The sequence below is a fragment of the Cottoperca gobio genome, chromosome 22, assembly GCF_900634415.1.
Source record: "Cottoperca gobio chromosome 22, fCotGob3.1, whole genome shotgun sequence".
NCBI lineage: Eukaryota > Metazoa > Chordata > Actinopteri > Perciformes > Bovichtidae > Cottoperca > Cottoperca gobio.
In genome coordinates, this window is record NC_041376.1 from 1,882,067 (window position 1) to 1,898,938 (window position 16,872).

The following is a 16,872-nucleotide window of genomic DNA, read 5'->3' on the forward strand; positions in this document are numbered from 1 at the left end:
GTCACCTGCAGCTCATCTGCAGCTCTGTGTCACCTGCAGCTCTGTGTCACCTGCAGCTCTGTGTCACCTGCAGCTGCTCTGTGTCACCTGCAGCTCCGTGTCACCTGCAGCAGCTCTGTGTCACCTGCAGCTGCTCTGTGTCACCTGCAGCTCTGTGTCACCTGCAGCTCCGTGTCACCTGCAGCAGCTCTGTGTCACCTGCAGCTGCTCTGTGTCACCTGCAGCTCTGTGTCACCTGCAGCAGCTATGTGTCACCTGCAGCTGCTCTGTGTCACCTGCAGCAGCTATGTGTCACCTGCAGCAGCTATGTGTCACCTGCAGCAGCTCTGTGTCACCTGCAGCTCTGTGTCACCTGCAGCTCTGTGTCACCTGCAGCTCTGTGTCACCTGCAGCTGCTCTGTGTCACCTGCAGCTATGTGTCACCTGCAGCAGCTCTGTGCCACCTGCAGCAGCTCTGTGCCACCTGCAGCTCTGTGCCACCTGCAGCAGCTCTGTGCCACCTGCAGCTCTGTGCCACCTGCAGCAGCTCTGTGCCACCTGCAGCAGCTCTGTGCCACCTGCAGCAGCTCTGTGTCACCTGCAGCTCTGTGTCACCTGCAGCAGCTATGTGTCACCTGCAGCTGCTCTGTGTCACCTGCAGCAGCTCTGTGTCACCTGCAGCAGCTATGTGTCACCTGCAGCTCTGTGTCACCTGCAGCTGCTCTGTGTCACCTGCAGCTCTGTGTCACCTGCAGCTGCTCTGTGTCACCTGCAGCTATGTGTCACCTGCAGCAGCTCTGTATCACCTGCAGCTCTGTGTCACCTGCAGCTCTGTGCCACCTGCAGCTGTGTGTCACCTGCAGCTCATCTGCAGCTCTGTGTCACCTGCAGCTCTGTGCCACCTGCAGCAGCTCTGTGCCACCTGCAGCTCTGTGTCACCTGCAGCAGCTCTGTGCCACCTGCAGCAGCTCTGTGCCACCTGCAGCTCTGTGCCACCTAGGCAGCTCTGTGCCACCTGCAGCAGCTCTGTGCCACCTGCAGCTCTGTGTCACCTGCAGCAGCTCTGTGTCACCTGCAGCAGCTCTGTGCCACCTGCAGCAGCTCTGTGCCACCTGCAGCAGCTCTGTGCCACCTGCAGCTCCGTGTCACCTGCAGCAGTGTGGAGGAGCTTCTCTTGAGGCTTGTGTGAGGACCAGGGCAGCTTTATGTATATCCAACTAAACTCTGAGCTTCTTTTCTTTTTAAAGCACCATGCAAAGCACTGTCAGGAACCTTATTTATTGTTTTGCATGGTCAGACCCAAAGACTGTTTTGTTTCTTTCCTGTCTACACAGTTTTATGTAAATATTTGAAGCTCGGTTTTTGTGTCAAGTACTCTATATGTTGTTTGAGAAATAAAATGCAGTAATAAAGGAGGTATTGCTGTAGTTATTTGCAAAAGGGGGTTCCTCAACGCCAATAATAAAGTACAAGCACAATTAGACAAATTATTTAACAAAAAAGATAATTAGACGAAGTAAATGTGACAAAAATTAGGAGAAAGTAGATAATTAATTTAAAGATTAAAATAAAATATTCATTTCATTTCATGAGATTTAAAATAATAGTTGCAAAGAGAAGTGCCTTTGTTAAATTTATTCATAAACTAACACTAGATTCTTAATTATAACCAACAAAAAGATACATTTTGATTTGACAGCTAAATATTTAACTTAAACAAATATATCAAACAAATTTTAAATATTCTTAATCTCTGTTTTAAATACCCGGTAGTCTGTTCGGTTAAATATTTAGTTTTTTTCAAATACAATAAAATATGGTATGGCCAGAACACGCAGAACAAAATCATAAAATAAAATAAATAATAAATTAAATGAAAAAAATAATATAATATATATTATATTATAATAATAAATTAAATAATTTCTCTTACCTGTAGAGCTATTTATCAATCTGAAATGTGTCTTTTCCGGAAGTCCTGACCCGGTTACTCAAGATAATCCACAGAGTGTATTGTGAGCAGTTTCATGTAGGAACTATTTTCTCTCTACCAAACTACACCCGCCAACCGTATCACTACGCAGCATGGAAACATCGCGTTCCAGGTAAGAGGAATATGTATTTTTGATTTTGTGGTGAACTGTCCCTTTAAGGCTCTGCACACCCACACAGGTGTTGTAATGAGTCCGACCTTTGCTCAGGTCGAATTTGAGCAACACTGTTGTGTTGACATCATGAAGGACCATGAATACAAAATAAAGGTGTTACCTTCTAACAGGTGAAATAAAACTGAGAGAGATATCATCAGTCATCGTCTGGACACTACAGACAAGCTTTTGGCGTAAACATTTAATTTTGTATTGAAAATACAAGTTTCAGTGGTAAACACGCAACTTAAAGGTACAGTACGTGTACTTTACTCGAGTATTTCCATTTCATGCTACTTTATACTTTTGAGAGGGAAATGTTGTACTTTCTACTCCTGCCTTTGTTTGACAGCTTTATATCAGCCTGCTTCAGATTCAGATAATTAAAACAAAATATAATCAACAAATAAAACCTGATATATGAATATAGGCCATATAGCAGGATATAGAGTAGTTCAAATTAGCAGCAAGATTCAAGAACTTTATTGTAATTATGCAAGTAGAACAAAGCGGCAGTTGCATCAAATGGGGCATCGTATTAAAAACATCACACATATTTACAAAGAATAAATAAAGCATGAATTAGATAAGAGATAATGAATAAGCAATATGAAGTATAAAGCAATAACGATCAAATCCGAGTGTGCAACATTAAAGTGATGCATTAATGCATAAATAATTATAATCCACGTTTTATTCTGAAATGGGATCTTCTGCATAATAAGTACTTTAAGTACATTTTCTTTGCCTATACTTTGTATTAGTATTGCACCAGAGCTGCGTGGCTGCATGTACACACGGTGACCACGAGGGGGCGGAACATCCTCAGGTATGTTTTATGACTGCCCTTCAATACAAGAAGCATAAAGAAAACTGGAGTTAAAATAATTAAGAATAAAAGGAGAGTGACTGTGAAGGGAAGATAGAGACAATGTGTGTGTGTGTGTGTGTGTGTGTGTGTGTGTGTGTGTGTGTGTGTGTGTGTGTGTGTGTGTGTGTGTGTGTGTGTGTGAGAGAGAGAAATATTCACAGAAATGCATTGCAATGACAATCATCAGCATAACAGGTTTGACAACTTTGTTTCTTCTTTGTTGGTTTTGTAACCTTCCAGCTTAGGAGGCTTCATAGCTATGCGAGGAATGCAAGTTAATGCTGATAAACTTTGGACGTTTGAAAGAGGCCAAGGTTTCATCATAAGGGGGGGAAGGGGTGGGGGGCACACAGGCAAACATGGCAGAAACCGGTGAAAAGACAAAATGTAAAAAGTTAGATCAGACACTAAAGGTAAAATCATTATTGTTTCGTGCACTATTTTATCTATTTATCTTCCCTAACACGTCTTCTTTCAGAGTGTGTGTGTGTGTGTAACTGTGTGTGTAGATGTAAACTCTCCACAGCTACATTACATAACGCCTCATGTACATATTAAACACTTGTAATATAAACTTGTGTTGATGTGAGTCATGAAGTGGGGAAGCTTCATGATATCTGTTAGTTACATGTTTGACCCTGTTCACCTGTAGTGTGTACAACATGTATGACTGTTCACCTGTAGTGTGTACAACATGTATGACTCTGTTCACCTGTAGTGTGTACAACATGTATGACTCTGTTCACCTGTAGTGTGTACAACATGTATGACCCTGTTCACCTGTAGTGTGTACAACATGTATGACTCTGTTCACCTGTAGTGTGTACAACATGTATGACTCTGTTCACCTGTAGTGTGTACAACATGTATGACTCTGTTCACCTGTAGTGTGTACAACATGTATGACTCTGTTCACCTGTAGTGTGTACAACATGTATGACTCTGTTCACCTGTAGTGTGTACAACATGTATGACTCTGTTCACCTGTAGTGTGTACAACATGTATGACTCTGTTCACCTGTAGTGTGTACAACATGTATGACCCTGTTCACCTGTAGTGTGTACAACATGTATGACCCTGTTCACCTGTAGTGTGTACAACATGTATGACCCTGTTCACCTGTAGTGTGTACAACATGTATGACTCTGTTCACCTGTAGTGTGTACAACATGTATGACTCTGTTCACCTGTAGTGTGTACAACATGTATGACTCTGTTCACCTGTAGTGTGTACAACATGTATGACTCTGTTCACCTGTAGTGTGTACAACATGTATGAATGTTACAATACATATCTTTAAGGGAGCTTTTGTGAAAACCTTTGACTCCAACATGTCAACGACATGAAACAAGAACTTTGAACCTGTTTTATCCAATGTTCACATTCTGTTCTGGAAATGTAGCAAATTAACACAAATGTATAAGATAATGCCCAGTTTGCATATTTAAAAACAACATTTCAGCAAACTTGCAATACAACAAATGTTGTCTTAATGTACGTAACAAGTAACAAGACTACTTTAAATAAACTATTGTTAAAACAGGAAGTGTTTTAAGTTTGTGGTGTAATTTATCCAAACGGGCCTTTTGTGGTTTCAAGAGCTTCTTCACTGACTCTTAGTCATTGTATTGAGATACTTATTCAAATGAGAAGATTTCTCATTATTTTGAGATACTTCGTCAAGATACTGAGATACTAAGTCATTATTTTGAGATACTAAGTCATTATTTTGAGATACTAAGTCATTATTTTGAGATTCTTGCATAATCTTATTTTTCCTCACAGTGGTGGAAATTGGCTTCCATAAATAAAGTCTGATTTATGCAGTTAAAGTCCATTTTAAATCATTTGTAATCACTTTAAATCACTTTAAATGAGTCTGACACAGGTTGCTCTGTCTTCTATCGATCACCTCCACTCTGCACGCGCCCGGCCAATGAGGGCGCGCGGAGGCGGTCCGTTGCTAAGGAGGAAGTTTGGTTGAGCCTCCGAGCAGCAGCCATTCAGCGGCGGTGGCTGAAGCGATTGGACTGCGAGCGTCTCTCCCGACACTTTCTGTGGAATTTGAATTATTTGGGCACTGCACTGGTCCGTGGTACACAGGTGACGGCGTCAACGGGGCATCTTCTGGGTCGCAGCGGGGATCACAGGTATGTTAAAACATTAAAAGTGTGTTTTAATGAGCCTGCCCGGTAAAGCTTGTTAGCTCGCCGAGCTAAAGCCGCACTAGCTTGTGTTTTTCGGATGCGGCACACGCAGCTATGTTAGCTCCACGGCTCTTAGCTCCCCGTAGACACAGTTACATGGCTTTTATCTGGCTTTCTTAGCTTGGGAAGAAAACTAAATGAGATAAATGTAAGTCGTCAGGGTGTTTACTTTCTGTCACGGGTGTTGCAAGAGGTCTGCCTCTGTGCTACCGAGTGAGCTAAGAGGTTATTTAGCTAGCTAACGTTAGTTAAGTAGCTAACGATACTCAACTTACCTGGTTAACTTTAAGAGATGGAGGTTACTCAGCAAAATCATGAACCTAAATCGGACTAAAATGATGGAATAAACTATCAGATAGAACACAGTTCGTCATATAATTTTCAGATTAGTTTATTAAGACGTTTCTGAAACTCTTTCTGTCAACTGTCAGACACATACAACCACAACAAAAATACATTACAATGTGAAGACAGAAATGAAACGAAAAACAACATCACCACCAACCAAAACCTAAGTAGATAGATGATAGATATAGAAAGATAATTGTCTTAATTAATCCACAGAGGGGAAATAAAGTCGTCATAGCAGCCAGATACATTAAAATGCAATACAACATGTACATGATCACAGCTAAAGATAAGTAAGCACGAGTAGCAGGAAGACTATTGAGTGTATAAATGGGGTTATTAGCTGATAGTCTGGTTGTAAATAAGGTGAAACGTAAACAAAGTGCAAAGAGCAAGGTGATAAGAATAACAACAGAGTTACAACAAGTCTGGTTAAAAAGCATTTAAGTGTTGAGGTACATACAAGTGTTCTGGTGCAACTGATGTGCAAAGAAGATAAAAGTTATAAATCCAGATTTAAAGCAGTCCGGATATAAAAGTTTAGTGTTCATTACGACAAATTGCAATTGACACACCTCATTTTCTAACCCATATTTGATTAACCGAGCTATACAGGAAGGTATAAAGGATCTCTTGGCACTTGTGTAATTATATCATCGAGACTAATGAAGGCTGGCATTAAAGGGGGTGTATTCGTTTTCACTTCAGTTTCGTGACTTGGCAAGTTTGTAAAAAATTAGTCACAACGCAGCTACAATCGAAACGCATGATAAAAAAAGACAGCTGCTCACACAGGTTGATTGCTCTGAAAGATATAAACCGTGACTCATAGTTTAACACACTGAATTTTTGTGAGGTGTGATAATGTGCCCCAGTTTCTCTTATATGGTAATGAGAGCATAGCTCGTATGGGAGTTTACCTCTTAGCACAACGACGGAGCAAGAGATTTCCTTTCTGGTCTTCAGATAAACATCAGCGGTCAGATCACCTTCCACATGCAGACATTTACAAAGATAGCTCCATGATGGGTTGGCCCCAGCAGCATGCCCGTTCGACTGAAACATCCTGCTTATTATTGGACAGTAACCACATTTGGATGTTCTCATAATTGTTGAGTAATTACGGTTTTGTTAATGTGAGTTGTGACTTATAAACTAACGTATCTGTTTTGACAGCGTAAGGTATGTAAAACATTGGTTCATGCCACTGTTTTGTACTTTTCATTGTGAAAAGAAATGTTTAATCTTTATGAAACTGATGGTACTTGTGTGTTTTAAGGACTGCAACTAATGATTATTGTCTAATCTGCAGATTATTTTATTAAATGTCAGAAAATAGTGAAATATTCACATTACAGCTGCCATTAGTCGAGCGACAGAAAAATAATCGCCAACAAAAATGCTGTTTTCAGCCTCAAATATGGAGATTTCCTGCTTTTTTCAATCAATAAAACGATTGATTGATGAATCAGTTACAAATAGTTTCAGATATATGTTTGGAGGAATTGATTAAATGACTAGTTCTCTAATGTCGCACAGTATTTACGGTTGTAGTACAAGGTGTTTCCAACCATTTGGAAATTATACACGTCTTCTGGAAGGGAATTTGATGTCTTTCCAATACGAAGAGATGAAATTGATTTTTTTGTTGTCTCCCCCGAATTGTGAAAGTAACTCATGACTTAACTCATCTCACAGAACGAGAGGGGCGTAATTGGTTATCTGCCACCAAACCCACTGTGAAAGTCTGTCAGCTGTTTGAGAGAGGAGGAGAATGCAAGAGAAAGCAAATCTCTATTCGAAGCTTTGTGATTCACTGCTCTGTGGGAGAAACCGGCGTTACTCTCAGCTCTGTTCTCAAAGGAGAGGCCCTTTCTTGGCACTGAGCTGTACATGTGAATGCTGAGTAGTGATGCAACACGGGTAGATAAACTTGCTGTGCGATGACGACGCACTCAAAGGGCCTCATTTTTGCTCCCTGATAGCAGCGAGATAGTCAAGTTTCTTGGTGCTTATGGTGAAAGCAGAGTGAGCGTCAATGTCAGCTTAGCTTTCAGTGCAGTGGTAACAGAATAGATACGAGATGACAAGACAGGGAATTATGCTTCTGTGTTTCTGTTCTTTTACGACATCAAACGTCCTGGATCAGGACCATTTGTCAGGACTGTCCATCTCGTGACTGCTCACCTGTTCTGTTTATTTGTCATGTTAATCCTAGCTTTTGGCCAGTGGTGGAAGAAGTAGTCAGATCCTTTCCTTAATGAAGTAAAAGTAGAAATACCAGTCCTGCATTCAAAACCTTACTTGCGTAAGGTAAGTGTTACCAGCAATATTTACTTAGTCAGTGTTTTATATTATATACGATGTTTCTGGATTATATTACTGCTGCATTAATGCATAATGAGAGAGGTCAGCACAGCCGGCACCCTGCAGCCGCCTCCGTCAGACGGACCCCCAGTCAGCGGCCGGAGAGACTTGAGCTCAGCCAGAACCAGAACCAGCCCTGCAGTCACAGCAGCTGGACCTGTGTTGCGGCAGCAACAGAGAGTCTGCAGTTCCCGGTGCTGTGGCTGAACTCGAGCTAACTAAAGCTACGCCGTCACCCGGCTGCCGACAGATAGACACTCAGAGAAACAGCTGTGAGGACGTGAGAGGTGGTGTGGCTGGTTTTCTCCTTTCTGCCACTTTGAATGTAATCCAATAAATAAACTATAAAACAGACTCTCTTATAATATTTACAATCGAGTCAGGCAGCTGTACTTCTTCTCCCTCTACTGAGGCAGACCGAAGCTACACTGACTCACTATCACCTCTAGAGGAACACGTGGTATTACAAGACTGGACGGAGCGCAGCTAGCTGTTAGCATGCTAACTTCAGTAGATATCTCTGCAACACAACACATAGATCTCTTTCGTCAACACTGTTGCCTCTTCACACTCTGTTGTAATAATGTTAGTTTATTGTTTTAATGTTTTAAGTTTAAATTCTGGCATTTTACACATTAAACTGTTAAATAGTTTATTTAGCTAAAGAAGTTGGAGGAACACTTATTGCTTCATTTTATCACAAGCATTCTAAGTATTAACATGTTTTTCCACTGGATTGGAAGGGTATTAAAAATTATAATCTGAAAAGTAACTAAAGCTGTAGTGGAAACAAGATGTAGTGGAGTAGAAGTAGCATACTATTTGCAGTGACTTAATAAAATGCTCAAATGTTTGCTTATTCAGTTTGGTTTATGTAGGAAGGTGAGAATAATGATATGTAAACTCGGGTTCTCTTCCAAGTGTTATCGTTTGTTAGGAGTGAGAATGTAATCTAAATATGTGTTTTTGATGGCGTGAATGTCAGAGATTAAGACAAAGAATGCAGACAAGTTACAGGAACTAGAGTGGGATTTGTTTTGACACTCTCCTCTGCCAAAAAACCCTCACCCTTTGGGATGATAAGTTACCAAAACACTGCTCAGAAAAACAGAGCTGCTTGCAGTCTGGATGTTTTTACTTGCAAGCCCTAGTGCACAGCGTGACTCAAGATGATTTGTGTACAGAAATGCACCAACACAAACTTTTCTGCAAAGGCTAAACTCAGAGAAAATGGATGTAATGATTATAGCGATCTTTCAGAGGACAAATGTTCATGTGAGTATCAGTTACATCCGGATCCATGAAGGATTAGTACCTTTGCAACATTGGAAATGAGGAATACTCTCTGCACTTGTGAGAGCTCCATATTCTGAGCTGATTGGGCCCGGATCCAATGGAGTCACTCTGAGAAGATTCAACCAGAGGGGAGGTTTTAGAATCAGGATCTCAAATATGCAGCTGACCCCATTTCAACATAAGTAGCCTAAAATAGGTTCTGTGGGGCTGCACAGTTGGACTGAACTTGTTTGTTGTTAAGCAGTGTTTCTTACTGTTGGTCGTGACCTTTTCACATAATGGAACTGTTTCAGAGGCTGATTGCACACTAACCCAGACATACACAAGATGAAGACTAAGGAGCATCTTTAGCCATGTTTTAGGTTAGAAAAGTTAGGAAACCGGACTTGTTTATATTTGCTGCATTGTTCTGACTGCTCTTTAACCCCAGTTTCCATAGTGCGGCCTAATATGACAACCAACTCCCCAAAACAGCATTATCTAGCAAACTGTTGCAATCAAATGTTTACTATATGAGATGATACTGGAAGAAAACGAAAGTAATTCACAATATTGTCAACCTCCAGTCATCACAACCACAGCAGCAACATTGTTCCTCCTTATTACAGAGCTAGCATTTTAGATTCTCCTTCTGAATTATTGGTACTTCACAATCGTAGGAAGTCTTGGGGGAAATCATTTTAATTTCTGCAGGTAAAGGCTGCGAATATCCATTATTCTAATTAGCTATTAATCTGCCGATTTTTAAAAATAAAATAATAATAATAATAATTCTGGATTCATCAATTTATCGTCGAAGGTGATGTCTTCATCTGTCAGTCCAAAGCCCAAAGATATTCACTTTAATATGATATGAAACAGAGAAAAGCAGGAATATTCATATTTGAGAGGCTGAAAGCAGCGTTTTCTGCCATTTTTGCATGAAAAATGAACAATTATCAAATAGCTGGCGATTAATTTTCTGTCAATCGACTATTCTTTGCAGCTCTAGTTGTAATGTTGTTGAACTCAAGCTTCTACTGTCAGTGAAGAATAGTTATGGTGCATTTAATCTCACTTGCAGTATCTGTAGGCTTTCTCTCAGTTGCAGTATTTGTCTTTTAAAAGAGAGAAACATCAGTGGGTGTTGCATGGTGTGTTACTGCTTTGAACACTGTTCTTCGAGTGTCCCCATTTGGAACAATATCTTCAGCTCTTAATTGGGTCCAAGGGGCATTGAGCTCCTCATCCTGCCCCGGATGTTTAAACTAAGGATTATGGCCGGGAGGATCGGGGGTGCGTCCCTGTATGCAAGGAGTTGCCTTTCGGGTTTGTGTCGATATCGCTCCTCCCTGGGCATGGTGAGGGTCTCAGGGACTCCTTTTGTCTCTCGATAGAGTGATACCTGAGCCTCCTGTGCAGGAACAGCTCATGCTTTATTCAGCCCTCTGATCTCTGCTTTAATTAGGAGTGACCCAGCACCGACTGACCGGTGGTGTATCTCACAGGGTGGGAACTTTGTACTGTGAGTGTTAGACGTGGAAGGTGTGTTTGTAACTTCACAAAGACTTTATAGACCAAAAGATTGACCCAAAAACTCACAGATGGGTTACAAATGCATTGTAATGCCTGCCCCACCCCTCCTTGCTCTCTTAGTCCTTCACTGTCTGGCTCTTCAGGTCCAGGTCCAAAACTATATTTGCAACCAATATTTGCCTGTTAACTAAATTATATATTTTTGTTGTTATACAACATTAGTTACGTGTTACACAGGCCTATCCTGTAGCTGCATTTGTAGTATGACTACAATCTTCCTCTGATGTGGGAGACACAAGGTCAGAGTTTGTTATTGGCTTCATGAAACCACGTCTCAGCTCCTCTCATGTCTCAGCTCCTCTCACGTCTCAGTCTGCCTCCTCTCACGTCTCAGCTCCTCTCACGTCTCAGCTCCTTCTCACTCCTCTAGCTCCTCTCACGTCCTCAGCTCCTCTCACTCCTCAGCTCCTCTCACGTCTCAAGCTCCTCTCACGTCCTCAGCTTCCTCTCACGTCTCAGCTCCTCTCACTCTCAGCTTCTCTCACGTCTCAGCTCCTCTCACGTCTCAGCTCCTCTCACTCCTCAGCTCCTCTCACGTCTTCAGCTCCTACTCACGTCTCAGCTCCTCTCACTCACGTCTCAGTCTCCTCTCACGGTCTCTCAGCTCCTCTCACTCTCAGCTTCTTCTCCTCAGCGTCTCAGCTCCTCTCACGTCTCACGTCTCAGCTCCTCTCAACGTCTCAGCTGCTCTGTATTTGAACATCTCGTTGTGTTGTTTGGGGTAATAACTCCCTGTCGCAAACTAAGTGCCGTGTGTTTTCTCTGTGTTATGTGTTAATGACTCCCTGGCCATCGCGCGGGTGACAGTGGCACTATTCCCTCACACATTGTGCACAATTTCCATTGACTTGGCTGAGCAGACAGTCTGCATGTAGCTTCTTCTCGGCCCCACCTACCGTCGTCACCCTGGACATGTATATACGTTGCCGTGGCACCGGTTCCCCTGGTAACCACCACAGCTGTTGCTGGGTGATGCAGCGATAATAAGAAATGTTAAGAGTTTGTTCCCCGTGTCAAAAAGACAGACAAAGAACTCCATGCATGCAAAATGTTGAATGTTTATTAAAGATACTGATGCGTTAACAGAAGCGCAGACGGACATCAGAGCGCCTGCACATCCTCAGGCAGCACGCTGAAACGCACTCTTTTATTACCTCTGACAAAAAGGTTACGTTTTCAGTTCAGTTTGTTGGTTTGTCTGTTTGTCAGCAGGAAAACAAACTACTGGTGTAAGGTTGTAGCACGGGCCAAGGAAGAACCAAATAAATGTTGGAACAGATCCGAATAACAGGGCGGATACACGCATTACTTTTCACTTATGGTAACGGCTTTGGCGGAGGTCTGGGCACTCCGAGTGCCCCTCTAGTTTATTAGTTTTTTCTTTTTGCAAGCAAGGAGCTTCTTCTTTTTTTGAAATGTACTTTCTCCCTGGAAGCCTCTTTGTATTACTGTTATTGACATAATGTCTCCTCAAACCCACTAGTGTTTAAGAATTCTCTGACACCCGTAGTGACGAACTATATTGGGTTAAGACCGGTCAAAAGTAATGTGTAGAAGCAAAACTACAAAGTAAAGCGGCTTAATTGTTTAGTTAGTTTGGTGTAATGTATATTATATATTTATAATTGCTTGTGCAGGGGCATTAAACTGTTAAAGATCAGAATTGATTCTCAACCAGCACTCCTGGTATTAGAACCAGAAGTTTCCTATTGTATTTAATCTTATTTTTGGTGTACAGACAGAATTGTATACTAGTTTTGTTAAATTGCCATGTTTACATATTTAATGACATGACTTTACTGCTGTATTACATTATGCAGTTGATGGTGTTGAGACAGCATTTCACACCGGTGCATTTGAAATATCCTTCTTAATTTGTTTAATATTAAATAATCTGTTTTCACTTAATAAGGCATCAAAGGGAAACACAGCTTTTGATTTGGCACAAGTCTGAAAAGTTGAATTGATATCCATCTTTAATCAAAATGGCCTCATGGACAAGCTCTCCCCCCTCCAGTGTAACATCTCTCTGCTTTGAGATGAGACTTGTGGTTTACAGGAAAGCTGTATGCTGTACAGCCCATATGGGTCTACTTGGACAACTTGGATCCAAAGTCCACTGGCTACTGTGCTTCTGTTAACTGCACGGCATGAGTCGGCAAAAGATTCAGAGTTGAGTTACATTTTGTTATTGCAGCAGTGAGAGAAACTGTCTATGAACTGTGTTGTTGACAGTGGAGGGAGGAGCAGCACAGCAGCCCACATTGAAGCCTAATCGATGATGAACGTTCCTCAGCACAAGAAAGATGTAAATTATTAATGAGCTGAATATCATGTTCTGCCTCAAGTCGGGAGGCGAAGTTTTTGTTTATGAGTCATTGCTGCCTTTGTGTCAGACTGAAGCTGAGAGCAACGTGAGAGGGGGAAATGTGTTGTTGGAGAGGTCACACAGTTAGATTACTTTACTTTGTCCGTCCACATTCCTGTCAGATAATGTGAAGTGAGTTTGGACAGGTAGTTAAGCCTCTTTTCCTGGGTAGGAAGGGGTTATCAGTGGAGAGGGCCGGCGAGGAACGCGTTTCCTGTGTGTTGCATCACCGTGCACCAAGTACTGCCTCGAGCACTGCAGCTTTTTGTTTACCACAGAATAACAGGGACAGGTGTGTGAGCAGCATGTGTGTGTGTGCACATTTGTTCAACGTATGTTTCATTGCAGAGGGAAGGGAAAGTGTGTGTGTAAAAAAACCTGAGACATGTGCAGTAGCAGGTTTCCACACTCCCCACCATTGCACCATTCCTCCACCACCAAGCGGTCTGCGGAGAGGGATGTCTGGCTTGTGAGAGAGCCACTGTGCTGAGTCGACAGGAGGGGAACAATTGCCTCGCTGTGCTGCTTGTCTGTTTGGCCGCCTTCATGCAGCATTTCAGCGAGGGACACCGTCGGCTTTTTGCTCTGAGAGCCATTTTGACCAGGCCTTTGCCTGCTGGTCACTGACCCGTTGTGCCCACAGTGCCTGCAGCTCGTCAGGCCTCTGAGGGCTGCCGATTATCCCACAGTAATTGGCGCCTGGGCTCTGGCTGATCAAAGGTGTCCAGCTGACTGTAGAGCCCTGGTAATTTTCCATTCTCTGATGCTCTGCAGTCCTTGCCTGTTCGTCTGTCTTCCTTGCCTGCCAAGACCCCGTCATGGGCACGGAGGGGAAGGCTTGATGTCTGTTGGCTTCATTATACCTGCTTTTCTCATGAGACATGACAGGACAGGGCTGTCCTTTCCTTGCCCTTTCAAAAACATATTCTTCCTTATTAGATTAAGTTTATGGGTAGAACTCAAAATCAATTTTCTCAAAATCAATAGATAATGCTAAGGTTACAAGTTCAAGCCCTGCAGCCATTGTGGGTCTTACAGCCATGTGACTTGGTGAAGCTTCCTTGAGTAAGAAGCCTTCACTTAGGTAGTAATCGAATGTTATTAAAATTGCAATATAGCCTATAAAATCTCAGGAGGTGCAGTATAGCTTAGAGGCTGGATGTCAAAATACTATTTGAAAAGAAATATTGTGGTGCTGCAGAGATGTCCTGGCCGACACACTATATTCTACAGACTTAAGAAAACATCTTTGTTTGGTACAGATCCCTGCAAAAAACACACCATAAACTTTTCAATATATTTTTCTTTGACAATGAGAATAGTGAGAATAGGTAGGGCTGAATGAATAATATCTAATTGCGATCAATTGAACTGATATTGCAATCGCTCAATTAGATATTATTCATTCAGCCCTACTGACTACGTGAATTAAAATGCCTATTCCAAATGTGCTGTATGCATGTCCAAAGAATGCTCCTAAAACCTGAATAATATCAGGATGTCCCGCATGTCTTAATCTTAATAAATGTCTGTTATATGATTGTATTGCCTGCCTGCGTGCAGAGCTTGGCTCCTTGGCTGTGTGTGAAAGGACCTGGTGAAATCACTCCTGTGTTCATATTACAGCCTTCTACTTTTGGACTCTTTTACAAAAGAGTTGTCCAACATCTTTGGAAAAAGAAGGCGTCTACCATGACTGCTCAATCATTCCTGGCACTGAAATAAAAGTACACCATGGAATAAGTTGCCTGCCATTTAGAGAGCATTGCTTATATAAACATTAGTCTCTATGAGGTAATAAATAATGATGTTTTTTTGAAGTGAAACTGGATATAATCTCATTCTTGCTGACATTGGTTCATAGTCCAGCCTCACGCCTTCACAGGTGCTTTCCAGGCTAGTTTTACACAGAACTATTTCTAGTCGAGCAGATTTTTCTGTAGCTAATCTAATTTAACCACACAGCTAACACAATTAAGACTTCCCATAGGTTTAAAGTAGCTGTGGAAGTCCCGTACCACCCCTGCCTGAGCTCCACCATAAATCTGCTGGGTAAATAGCACAGGTAGCACTAGCAGTTTGGCTTAAACTGTTACGTAACTTGGTATTCTACAGTCATCCTCGGGCTGACAATCAGCCCAACGAGGACACAAAGAGCCGATCTCAGGTACGTGCTGAGAATTCCTGAAATGACAGCGGTACTGAAAACTGCAGCTCCATTTTCATGCTCACAAGACCAGTTTGGTGGGATGAGTCCTGACGTCAATACAACCCGCGTTGCATCACGTGAAGTCCAATTACAGTTTGAGTCAGTTTCCTTTTTTCCCCCTTTTGAAGGTGACAGAAGCGACTCTGAAACTATGGTCACAGGATTGTGTTTTTATTTATAGTTTTTCATAATTCAGCATGTTTTAAGGGACAGTTCACCTGAGCTGGAGGGTTAGGGAGATGGAACAGAAGATTATTTGCGTCTGTCACCTTTGGTAACAAAAAACTATGTCACAATATGTTCTTCAACAACCTTCTTTTCCCCCATGACTAAGAGGAGACGATGACGAGACGACACAGACTGCATTTATCAATGGTGTGTGTGTGTCTGTGTGTGTGTGTGTGTTGTCTGTCTGTGTCTGTGTGTGTGTGTCCACGCAGCAGGAAGTTCCTTTTCCACTTGATCCTCTCATCACTCCTGCTGCTGGACAAACACTGCTACTCACACACACACAGTTGTTGGGTTAAAAAAAGCTGTATTTATTGACAACACATTGACTCAGCAGCAGGAACCATGGAGTTCTGTGGGATATTGATTCGTATTTTTCCATGTAATCTTTTTCGCTATTTCATTCACTCAGTCAAATCCGTTTCACGCTGTAACCTCTTTGTACGTCTCTGCCTTTAACTGTGTGTGTGTGTGTGTGTGTGTGTGTGTGTGTGTGTGTGTGTGTGTGTGTGTGTGTGTGTGTGTGTGTGTGTGTGTGTGTGGTATGTTAGCCTCTCAGTCTGTGTTTAGGCGTATCAAAGCGCCAAACATGTTCTCAAGTGGTATACGTGATGCATCGCAAAGTGTCAACGGTGTGTGTGAATGTCGGAAGACAGCAGTGCAGCGTTTAAAGCCCCGGCAGAATACATTCACCCGCGCAGTGATGTGGAGATGTTGATTGGGAGAGCAGTGAAATGTGACAGGCCTTCATCACTCAGGGAGCACTGTGAGCACACATACTGACACCATTCCTCACTGCGGGGCTGTTCTCGCCTCTTATACTCAGATAGCCTTCCTAAATGATTTTTGTGGTCCCATAAATAAAACTTAAAGGTATAATTTGTAACATTTCTGCGTTAAAATGTCTAAACAAACCACTAGACCTATGTTCATATATTTTGTCCCAAATGTTTCCAACCGTTTTCAAACCCAGAAAATGTGTAATTCTAAAGAAGGTATCGGTGCGACACATCTTTATGATAGTTTTCAGAGAGACTCAGAGCTTTAGCTCGTAGCTGCTCTGCCCCGTTTGTACCAGCTTTACTTCCCTAAACAAGGAAGTAATCCTAATCAGGAAAAGCTAACTGCATTGACAAAATCCGCTCCGTCTTTTTGATTGAGAGATTGAGAGAAAATGACATATTGCATATTTAATGGTTTATGGAAATGTCTTGCAGGCTTGCTTCTGCTCCTATGACCACGGTTGGATTTATCCAGATTATTTAGCAACATGGA

The 16,872-nt window shown here is 42.1% G+C and overlaps 1 protein-coding gene across 1 annotated transcript in view; it reads left to right on the plus strand.

Annotated features, from left to right (window-relative positions):
* The first annotated feature begins 4,933 nt into the window (after nt 1-4,933).
* The window catches only part of numb (NUMB endocytic adaptor protein), a 48,243-nt gene continuing 36,304 nt past the window's right edge, over nt 4,934-16,872 (plus strand). The window contains 1 exon segment of the mRNA XM_029460436.1: nt 4,934-5,149. The gene's annotated coding sequence lies outside the window, so the exon portion shown is untranslated.